The sequence below is a fragment of the Peromyscus eremicus genome, chromosome 9, assembly GCF_949786415.1.
Source record: "Peromyscus eremicus chromosome 9, PerEre_H2_v1, whole genome shotgun sequence".
Lineage (NCBI taxonomy): Eukaryota > Metazoa > Chordata > Mammalia > Rodentia > Cricetidae > Peromyscus > Peromyscus eremicus.
This window is the reverse complement of record NC_081425.1, coordinates 108,898,672-108,909,829: the sequence shown is the minus strand read 5'-3', so window position 1 is coordinate 108,909,829 and position 11,158 is coordinate 108,898,672. Positions and strand designations below refer to the sequence as shown.

Here is an 11,158-nt window from a genome sequence, read left to right as displayed (position 1 = left end):
GATTGCATGATTAAGTGGGAATTAAAGTTGTTTTAGATGAATATTTCAGAGTTCTTATTGGGGTTGTGCAATACCCATGTGACTCATTCCTAGAGGTGTTCACCTTGAATCCTTGGTTATTTGGCAGGCTTCCGTTCCTCTATAGAGTTATTACCTTTCATTTCCCATTCTATTTCCAGGGAGTGAGTCATCCAAATTAGATATAATAGGACATCTTTGCTTTTGAGTTTGTAGTTTATGAACCTGGATGTGACTTTGACATTGTATGATACGTATGTGTCGATTACTTCTATGGTCGGAAGATATATCCTGTGTGGTTTTGGTCATCCGATATTTTCAACGTTCTCTTTATGACCCAGGACACAGCTTATTTAGACAAATTTCCTTTGTGAGACTGAAGAGTGCATAGATTTTTGCATTGTTTGGAGGAAACATAATGCACATGCACACACAGACACAGACACACACAGTTTGTCCCATTTAGGTTTTGTAGAGTTTCATGAGTCTGCAGTTGGATAAACTTCACTAGTTTCAAAGGTTGTTTCACCAATGGGTCTTCAAATGTTTCCTTTCCTTCATTTTCCCTAGCCTCTTCTACAACTTCAATTAGATGTACAGTGGGAACTTGAACAGAGTTCGATGCACACCCTTTACTTCCATCTGTATTTTGGTCCCGTTTCCTCTCAGGCCTTCAGTTACAACACTGCTCCTTACCTCCCTTCAGCTCCCTAATTCTCCCTCCTGTTGCCACACTCGCAGCTAAGGTCATATCTTGACTTTTTAATCCTTTTATCTCTGCATTTTCCTTTTTTATGTTCTTGTAGATTCTAATTTTCTCGTGGCAGTCTCTGTTTTCAATTTATAGTCTTTAATGTATTAATTATATTTGTTTTAACGTTGCATTTCTGTTAACCTCAACAATCTAACTCACGTGTTTGCTTCAGCAGCATGTATACTAAAATTGGAACAATTCAGAGAAGAGTAGCCTGGCCTCTCCACAAGGATACACTTGTGGAATACAAGCATTCCGCATTTGGAGGACAGAAAGACTGAAACAGGAAGGGGTGCAGGAGTGTGTGGGATGCCAGAGGCAGAGGAGAGGGATAATCCAAAGGAAGAATGTGTGGCAATCTGTATGGATTTAATCCACATCTCACAACCCAATTAGAAATAATAATTACAGGGACAATAAAATACATGTAAAATGAAAGAAGAAGAAGGATTACTAGGAGTTAAAGGATTAAGTAGGGGTAGGGGCAGGGGATGAGTGTGAGGAAAAGGTTGTAGATGGATTAGCCAAAATGAAAAATGTATGAAGAAGCTTTATGGTTACCCACCAGTTAATAAGCTAACTTCAAAATATAACAAAAAAAAGGAAAGGAAGAAAGTTCAAATAAAATCATGCTGCGTAGGTAGACAATGTCACCCCCAAAAGGCATGGGTTAATTAATGGAAATTGAGTTATTGGTCAGGAAGGTCCCAGGGGTCTCCAAAACAAAACAAGGTATTTGCCATTGCTCTTGGTTACCCACCTTAGTTGCTAAAGACACCACATACTTTGACTGTTGGACATAGAAATGACATTCTTAAACCAAAAGGAAAGTTTCTCCCTGCTGGGTAGCTTTTCTAGTGCTGGAAGTGCTATTCAGGCTGCTGGGAGAGAAAAAAACATCAGTGGTCCAAGAAGCCAGCTCTGGACACTGCACGCTGCAATACCTACCTGCCACCCAAGAAATGCCCACAGATGTAACAGTGGCATGACTGTCGTGGAATAGATAACCACTTTCTCACTGAGTTTGAGGCTTGCTTCGTAGGAGGGACTTTCATCCCTGGGACTGTAATTCTGGTCAAAGGCCTATGGCTAGGGAGTTTATAGGCCCTAGGGCAGAACCTGCCATTTTTATTTTGCTAAATGATCAAATCATCTCCTAAACATTTGTGTTTATACCCATAGACCTGGGCTGCTCTCCACTGTGATCAGAGAAGCTTCCTTTGGCAGTGGGCAGCAGTCAACAGAGATCTCATACTTAGCTGTCAAAGTACTGATAATAAGAACCGAGTGCTCAGTCCCAAACAGGTCATTACAGAAGAGGAGGCAGAAAGTGTGTAAGAGCCAGAGGATGGGGAGAAGCACTGTGAAATCCTGGCTTCTGAATACGGTGTCATGGCTGAATATGGCTGTCATACTCGTGAACTAACAGCAGCTAAAGTTGCTTGCATAAGACCCACATAAGATCGGGCCAGCCAAACCGGCAGCATAGATGGAGGAGACGGTGTCCAGGCCCCATCCCATACTGAGGAATTCCTGGATGTTTATAGTTTCTAAGAGTGAGAGAATCATTCTTTTTGAAGATATGACCACATATCCCCATGCTCCAGCCCACATCCATGTACTAAGGGTAGCTAGCACTAAATGGACTTAGCAGGGAGAGAGAGAGAGAGAGAGAGAGAGAGAGAGAGAGAGAGAGAGAGAGAAGAAGAAGAAGAAGAAGAAGAAGAAGAAGAAGAAGAAGAAGAAGAAGAAGAAGAAAAAGAAGAGGAAGTTGGAAGGGGGATGTGTTGGGGGAATATGAAGGGAGTTGGGGGGAGAGAAACAGGGGCTAGATACAATCATATTTTGTTGCATACATGTATGTAGTTTTCAAGAGAAAAGAAAAAATTACGAGTCTAACCCATATTGCTGATTTTTTTCCCTCTTGGTTCCTGTCATTTGCCCATTTCCTGACATAGTTGACAATTCAATATTGGACAATGACATTATGAACAAATGATTGCAGACCACTCTGGAGGTTTCTATGTTTCTCCAAAGATATGTTACTTTCTTCAGCTTAACAAATGGGAAATCCTGATCCAGGCATGAGCTGAAATAATTGGAGGTTATCTTCAAGACCCTGTGAGCAGGGTGTCATCCGACTCTTCCTACCATCAGCAAGAGTGCTGCAGCAGGGGGCTGTCATCCGACTCTTCCTACCATCAGCAAGAGTGCTGCAGCAGGGGGCTGTCATCCGACTCTTCCTACCATCAGCAAGAGTGCTGCAGCAGGCTCATTCAGAAGGCCAGGAAGTGCCAAGACAGTGCTGCATGCCGCCAAGACAGTGCTGCATGCCGCCAAGACAGTGGCATGCCTTTGATCCCTGCACTTGCGAGGTGGAGGCAAGAGGGCCACCTCAAGTTCGAGGTGAGCCTAGGATACATAGCAAGACTCTGGGGGGAAGAAAACTGTGGGAATTTTTCTATGACTTTTGGCAGGCTCTCCATGATAGTGTTTGTCTCCTCCACCATGTGAGACTTCTAAAAGCAGCAGATAGCTTTTTGCCCTTTGAATAACTAGGGTTTGTTTGTTTCTCTATGGCCCTTTTCTCGTTGCCTGGCCTCAGTGGTTTTCTAGAGCGTTAGCACAAGCCTTTGTAACTCTTGTATTTTGCATGTCTGTAAAAACCAGCATCATGTTGGTGACAATGCTAAGTTCCACTGCCTGCTTGAGATACAGCTTGTCCACCTTGGATGGCAGCAACAGAGGCCTCTCTGTACCTTGCTGTTTTAACCTGGGAAACACTCTTAGTGGCAGTTGCTTTCTAGAAGGGTGCCCTGAAGTCTACCTTTTCACTCTCCTTTCAAATGAATCTGCACTGTTACACCATGTAGCTCTCAGTGGATAGAGTTCGCCCCTCAAGACACCTTTCCTGATGTCCCAGTGTAAAACCCATGACTTCTCTTTAATATCAGTAATCTCTTTAGAAATGACAGATGCTTTGTCCACAACAGCCTTGCCCACAGCTTCAAGCTCTATCATGATTTTCATCAAACTGCAAGCTTTCCCATGGCTCGGCTACTCCCTACTGTAAATACTGCTGGAAGCAGTGGGCAGAAACCATGCCAAAGCCCAAATGCTACTTAATGCAAGATTTTTTAGTTCAGCCCCACTCAAGTTTTCAGGACATGGGCAGACATAGTCAGATTCTTTGCCAAAATACAAGATATTGGCTCTAAAGTCTTACACATTTCTCCTGCAAACTAGTTCAAAAGACATAAGAACCACATGGTCGGGTTTGGTACTAATATTCTATATTACTTGTCTCGTCATTGGGACCAAATACTTTGCAGAAGCAACGTAAGGGAGGAAGAATTTATTTTGGCTCATGGTTTGAAGGGACATAGTCCATGATTGTGCAGAAGGCATGGTGGCAGACTATGAAGCAGGAATGTGCAGACGGGGATCCTCACATGTCAGCAGAGGATAAACTAGAAGTATGGGAACAGGTTTTAAGCCACAAGACCCTGCTTCTAGCAGCCTGCTTACTCTGGATAGACCTCCAAATTCTCAATGATTCCATGCATTCCAATACAATACCACCAACACTGATGTCTTAGTTTCTCTCCCTCTTGCTATGATAAAATGACTTAAAGGAAAAATAATTTATTCTGTCTCATGGTGTTCTGAGTAGTTTTATGTCAACTTTACACAAGCTAATATCATCTGAGAAGATGGAACCTCAGTTAAGAAAATTCTTCCATAAGATCAAGCTGTAGGGAATTTCCTTAGTGATTGATGTAGGAAGGCCTAGTCCCTTGTAGGTGGTGCCATCCCTGGGCTGGTGATCCTAGGTTCTACATAAAAGCAGACTGAGCAAGCCATGGAAAGCAAGCCAGTAAGCAGTACCCCTCCATGGCCTCTGCATCAGCTCCTGCCTCCAGGTTCCTGCCCTGCTTGAGTTCCAATCCTGACTTCCTTAGATGATGAACAGTGATGTGGGAGTGTAAGCTAAATAGACCCCTCCCCACCTTGCTTTGTGGTCATGATGTTTCCTCATAGCAACGGAACCCCTAACTAAGACACATACACACACACACACACACACACACACACACACACACACACACACTACTGAGGTATAGTTCATGGAAGTCAAGGCGGCAGGAGCTAGAAGAGCTAGCCATGCTGCCTCCATAGTCAGGAAGCAGAAGATGAATGCTTGCACTCAGCTCACTTTCTCTTTCTCATGCAGTTCAGGGCCTACCCCAGAGAACTGAGCTGACCACAGTGTGTGGGTATTCCCCTATCAAGGAACTTAACTAGGATAATCCCAACAGCCAGGCCCTAAGACTGGCCTCCCAGGTGGTTCTATATCTATTCAAGTCATTTTGATTAGATATTAACCAGTTGAGATTAACCATCACACTAGTAACTGAGTGTTCAAACATAGTCTATATGGAGGACACGTTACATATAAAACATGACAGTATGTATACATATGTGGATAAGTTGATGGATGGATAGATAGATATATAGACAGATAGATAGACAGACAGAAAGATAGACTCAATTTCCTATACTTACTTTAAAGTGACCTAAATAGTATATCCATCATTACCTCATAACTTCCAAGTTAATATAATTTGCCCTCTAATTATTGTACAACCCGTGTTTCCTTTTAACAAATTCTTCCTGGTTCTACAAAAATAATCCCCTCATGTTTCTATATTAATACACAGGGATAAAATGATTTGTCAATTATTTTATTCTAAGATATAAAGGGCAAGATGTTTCTTTCACCTGAACTTCATGATGTAACTATTTATATTTTTATTCACTAAGCATTTGCTAAGACACCTATTAGTTGGCCCCCAAGGACTTGGAGATGCAGATGGTTCATTAGGATTCTTTGTTTATTTCAACTGGAAGAATTCACAGAGTACATGATTTATTAGGTAGCTGTAGCAAACACATCTGGTGCCCTGAGTCACATACACCCACCCTTTCATCTCATGTTAACCAGGTTGGAATAGATAATTGGGTATAATACTATACTTTTAAGAGCCTTCCTCTCATTCACATTGAGAATTTTTTTTCTGTCCCATCCATTTTGAATGCTAAAAGGATGCTAGTCCATACATACACCCATAGAAAGAGGAGGAGACAATGTTGACCCATGACAAGAGCTCCCTCTGAACCACTGTGTGAGTAATTTTAAAGGGCATTGTATGATCCAACAGAAATAAGAGCCCTACTGGCCAAAGCCTAAAAATATTCCCCCCTCTTCTTCTCTCCCTCTCTCCCTCCCTTCCCCCCTCTCTCCTTCTCTCTTTCCCACTCACTAGCTCTCATCTCATTTACACTTCAGAGACCATCTTTTGGAGGGACCTGGCCTATATGACATACAAACAAAAACTCTTCCATTTATAAATCAGCCTCTTTTAAGTCCTTTCATGTCCAGCTTCACATAGGCAGCTACTCTTAAGCCCTTGTTTCTATGGTATGTATTCCTAGACCATAAAACAATTAACCAGTAAATGTGTTCTATTACAGTGCCATCTAGTGGCAAGGATGAATCAAAGCCTATGGCATCTAAGTGACCATGGTGCCCCTATTAAATAGAAACTGTGGTGATTTCACCTGACATTAGATAGACAAGTGCATTCAAGAGCAAGCAGTCTGACTACAATCCTACTGAAAGTCAAAAAGATAAGTGTTTGTGGGAGGGTATTAAAAAGATGGGATAATTTTATGATATATAGGTAACACACACTAAGACAACGATCGAGATAATCAAATCTCATGCATGAAAAAGCAAAAGCTAACCACAGACAAGGTCAGGTAGAGCTTTATCTCTATGTTTCGATTGAGTGGAAGGCTAAACCACACAAAGTTGGTTCTCACGGTACACAAATCTGCCTCCAACAGTCAGTGCTAGAGAGATCTCTGCACAGAATTCACGGGTGATTAGTAAGATGCAAAGGTAATAGCAATTACCATCTACTGAGTGTGTCTTCTGCCCTGGCTTGCTGCTAAGTGTGATATCCATGTGATCTCATTTAAGTCTCACAACAGCCTTGTAAGACGAGTTTTAATAATCTCTTCTGACAGATAGGTTTGTCTTTTCAAATCAAAGGAGATGAAGAAAAATCCCTCAAGCCCCTGAAGTCAAAGGTGTAGTGAAGAGCAGAAAGTGGTCAAGTGAGATACTGTTGGACACAAAGTCTGCTCTTCCGCTCAGCTTAGGATGCATGCAGCATTAAAAATTATGACTAATTTTTTTTTACCAAGTACAAAATTAGTTAGTGACGGGAGTTATCTATAAGTACCCTTTCATTCTGCAAATGGGGTGCTGAAGCAGTCATGGTGATACATTGCCTCAGGTCATCTAGAAATGGACTGCTGAAATTAAGATTTCTTGCTCACTGGACTCTAGTCAAAATATATACTCTTTCTCATGACCGACTTCTGCCAGCAATTAATTTATATCCTCAAGCAAATGATCTGTTTGCCTTATCTTAGCTTTGTGTGACTGAAAATGCTATTATTAGGTAAGATAATCTATAGAACCGTGAAAAAACTTCACTCCAGAAAATTTAACTCAGTGCCATCTTCTGACCGTGAGTTTCTAAGTTCAGCCAGGTTGAGGATGCGTTAGTAGTACGCGGTCGGCATGTGCAGTCCTTGAAGCTCCCCCTAACTCAGGGAAGAGATGGACTGACCACCATGGTCTATTTGAACAAGAAGGGAGCATCTCTCAGGAAGAAGAAAAGTCTTCAGGATACTACTAAGCATCCATCAGCACAACGTTGGACAAGATATTCAACCTCTCTGGGACTTTGTTCTGCATTGTGGATTGATTGGGAAAAAATAAAACCAACTTCACAAAACAGTTCTAACGATTTATCAACATAATCTAGAACAACACATTATATATAATGAAACTTGTAAATTTTTTCTTTTCTTTCTTTCTTTCTTTCCTGTTTCAAAAAGAATTTTGATGCTGCTTCTGAAAATGATCTCCAAAGTGTCATCTCTCCTCCACTCTCCTCTAGCCCAGTGAAGAAACACTTTTACAGCCAGTTGAACACTGCACAGCACTTCAGAAGTGAACACTACTGAAATAGCTGGGCTTGCCAGTGGGGAACCTGATGAGCACAGCTAACAACTTACAAATGCAAATCCAGCAACCCACCTATGGGAAATCATCCTGCAGATAAATAATGTACTACAAGACTATGCATTGCAACAATAATTTCCATAAGAAAAGATCTTTTAAAATCTAAATGTCCATCAATAGAGGTTTGGTTATTTAAATTATGATTTATGAAAGTCTATACAGCAAGAAAATACACAGCTAGAAAAAAAAGGACATATTTTTGAGTGAGAATAGCAGAGAATAGAACATTATGTATAATATACTGCTATTATATAAAAGGAAGGAAATAAATATATGTTAATATTTGTTTATTTATGCAAAGAATAACTAGAAAGATACTCAAAGAAAGTGGAATTCTAGTGGGTAGGGTGAGGGAAAACTGTATCCAAAAATGAACTGGGTGGAAAGGAGATTTTTATTTTATCTTGGTTTTGTTTCGTTTTGTTTAGTGGCAAAGTGCAGAGAGATGGCTCAGTGGATGAAAACACTTCCTGTACAGGGCTGATGGCCTGAGTCCAGCCTTCAAGCCCACAGTAGAAGGAGTGAGCTGACTCCTGGAAGGTGTCTTCTGACCTCCATGTGTGTGTTGCAGCATATGCACTCTCACAAACATCATACACACACATACAATAATAATAATAAATATAAAGACATAGTGTCAAATTTTTTAAAAAAATAAATTCCAAAGTATAAAAAATATTTTTAACTAAGTATGTATCTGCTTTCAGTATGCTTCTTATTTAGTCACCATGGTGGTTAGTCTTCATTGTCATCTTGACTTAGATTTAAAATTACAATGGAAACATACTTATGAGTGTGTTTATAAGGGTATTTCCAGAAAAGACTAACTGAGGGGGAACAACCCACCATGAACGTGAGTGGCCCTATTCCACATTATGGAGTCTTCAAATGAATAAACAGGAAAAAGTGATGTGGTTACCAGCATCCATATCTCTGCTTCCTGCTATGGTCAACCTGACTGTGTTTGGAGCTGGCCTATAGAAGGAAGGTGAACAATGATATGGGCTTGAGGAGCCTTAGAGAGCTGAAAACAGTACTTTATAGGCCATTCTGTGGGAGTTTGGAAGAGCAGAATGTAGAGAGAAATGCAGGCGATGGAAGCTTGTTCACAAGATTACAGAGGGAAACAAAACTGTGTTGGCCTAGAGTCTATGTGCTACATTCTAGCAAAGACTCCTGCTTTATTCTACCCATGTCCTGAGAACTTGGAGTGATGCTAGACTGAGAAAGAGTGGGCTTCTTCTGCGGCAGTGTAAATTTCAAGACCACGTGGTGTTCAGGCTATAGCATGGCTTTGGCTTACTGCTCCTCAAGATCTACAGTGAGAAAGAGAGTTAAGTGCAATGGACGGACATGAAAATGGCAAGGAGGGGGGGTGGACATTTGAAGCTGAAAACAAGCCCCCTGCAGAGAAAGCATCTGTGGTTGTTAAGGTGATTCATGCCCATGAAATGATAAAACTTCACATTCTTCACTGGGGCAGTAGAAAAGCCCTGAGGGTAAGACCCCACTCATGAAGCTCTCCAATGTGTGAACTGCAAACTCATTTAAAAGGAGAGAGCCTGGGGTGAGGATGGAATTATCCACTTTAACAGATGCCTAGAGAAGTGTTTCTCAGACTGAGCCCTGAAAACACATGAAGGACACAGCAACTCTGTAAGCCATGTCTACCAAGGGTGCCCAACATTTCAACACTGTGCAATGCCCTTGTGATCTGCTAATTGTTATGCCTCCTTCATAGCTTTTCTGGGGTGCATGGGGTCTACAGATGAATCTTGCTGCAATCTAGCCCAGGAGGGCCATTATCCTTCTGCTTCAGCCTCTTGGATTATGGGCACAGGCCACAAATCCCTGCCAAATTGTACATTTCTAAATAACCCACGCTCTATTTGGAAAATATTTCAAATTGAATCACATGAAACTTTGTAGTATGCTAAAGCATTGCTGAAAAGGGAAAATAAATGTTAAATGATGACAACCATAATGAAGAAAATGCTGAAATCAAAAACTAAATTCTCATAACAATATAGAAAAAAACAGAATTATATGTAAAATAAACAGAAGAAAATAAATCAGTGGCATATAAAATAGAAAACGATGGAAAGTCTAAGAACAAAAACCTGGCTCTATGTGAAGAGTAATCAGAGTAATAAGACCACTAGACAGATTGACAAAAATAAGGGAAAAATCTGAAAATCATTAATATGGGGAATGGGGGGAAGTTTTGTGACTTTTCACCCCTCTGGAGACTGACAGCATGATACAGAATGTCACTAACAACTTTACACTCACAAAATTAGCAAGCCATACAAAGTGAAAATTTTTCTCTTTTTTTCTTTTTTACTGCATTGAGTTAGTGTGTGTGTGTGTGTGTGTGTGTGTGAGAGAGAGAGAGAGAGAGAGAGAGAGAGAGAGAGAGAAACAGAGAACACGCACGTGCATGTACAGATGTGCCATGATGTGCATGTGGAGATCAGAGGACCACTTGTAGAAGCTAGGTCTCTCATGCTGTCATGCGGGTCCCGGGGACTGAGCTTAGGTCATCAGGCCTGGCGGCAAACATCAGGCCTGTTGAGTCACCTAGCTGTGCCCCCCTCCATTAACAGATTTTTTAAAGAGTACAACTCATAAAAGTTGATGACAAGCCACCACCCCAAAAAGGAAACAGTCTAGACAGGAAGCCATTGAAGAGAGTCCTTAAAAATTATGATAAAGATGCTGAAGAACAGCTCTTCACAGTTGAGGGCTCTGGCTGGGGCTGGGGTGGGGTGGTGGGAAGAACTCAGTTTTCTTTAACCGAGTGGCCACCAAGAGCTGGACAACACGCCAGTGAATATATGGGCAAAACAAACCGGCCTTGGTATATTTTTTTCTTCTTTTTTGGGGGTACTGGGAGGGTGTATCTAGAAGGAATGGGAAATGAGTGTGATGGGGTGCATTGTATGAAATCCCCCAATAATCAATAAAAATATTATGTTAGAAAAATTGATAAAAAAAATATGTTAAAATTTAAATGGCCCACTATAAGTAAGAATATAAATTTGAATCTATTATTTTTAAAAAAATTCTTCCTGCAAAGATAGCTCTTGATCTAGATGGTTTCACTGGTGAATTCTATCCAACATTTAAAGAAGAAAAATAACAATCTTAAACCCACTTAGAGAAGAGAGAATTCTTTGCAACTTGTTTTATAAGGCTACTATTATATTGATAGTAAAACCCAG

The 11,158-nt window shown here is 40.9% G+C and overlaps 1 non-coding gene across 1 annotated transcript; it reads left to right on the top strand.

The window, feature by feature from the left end:
• The first annotated feature begins 935 nt into the window (after window positions 1-935).
• Window positions 936-1,037, top strand: LOC131920255 (U6 spliceosomal RNA). The gene has a single exon (XR_009381596.1). It is a non-coding gene; the product is annotated as a U6 spliceosomal RNA (small nuclear RNA).
• The last annotated feature ends 10,121 nt before the right edge of the window (window positions 1,038-11,158 follow it).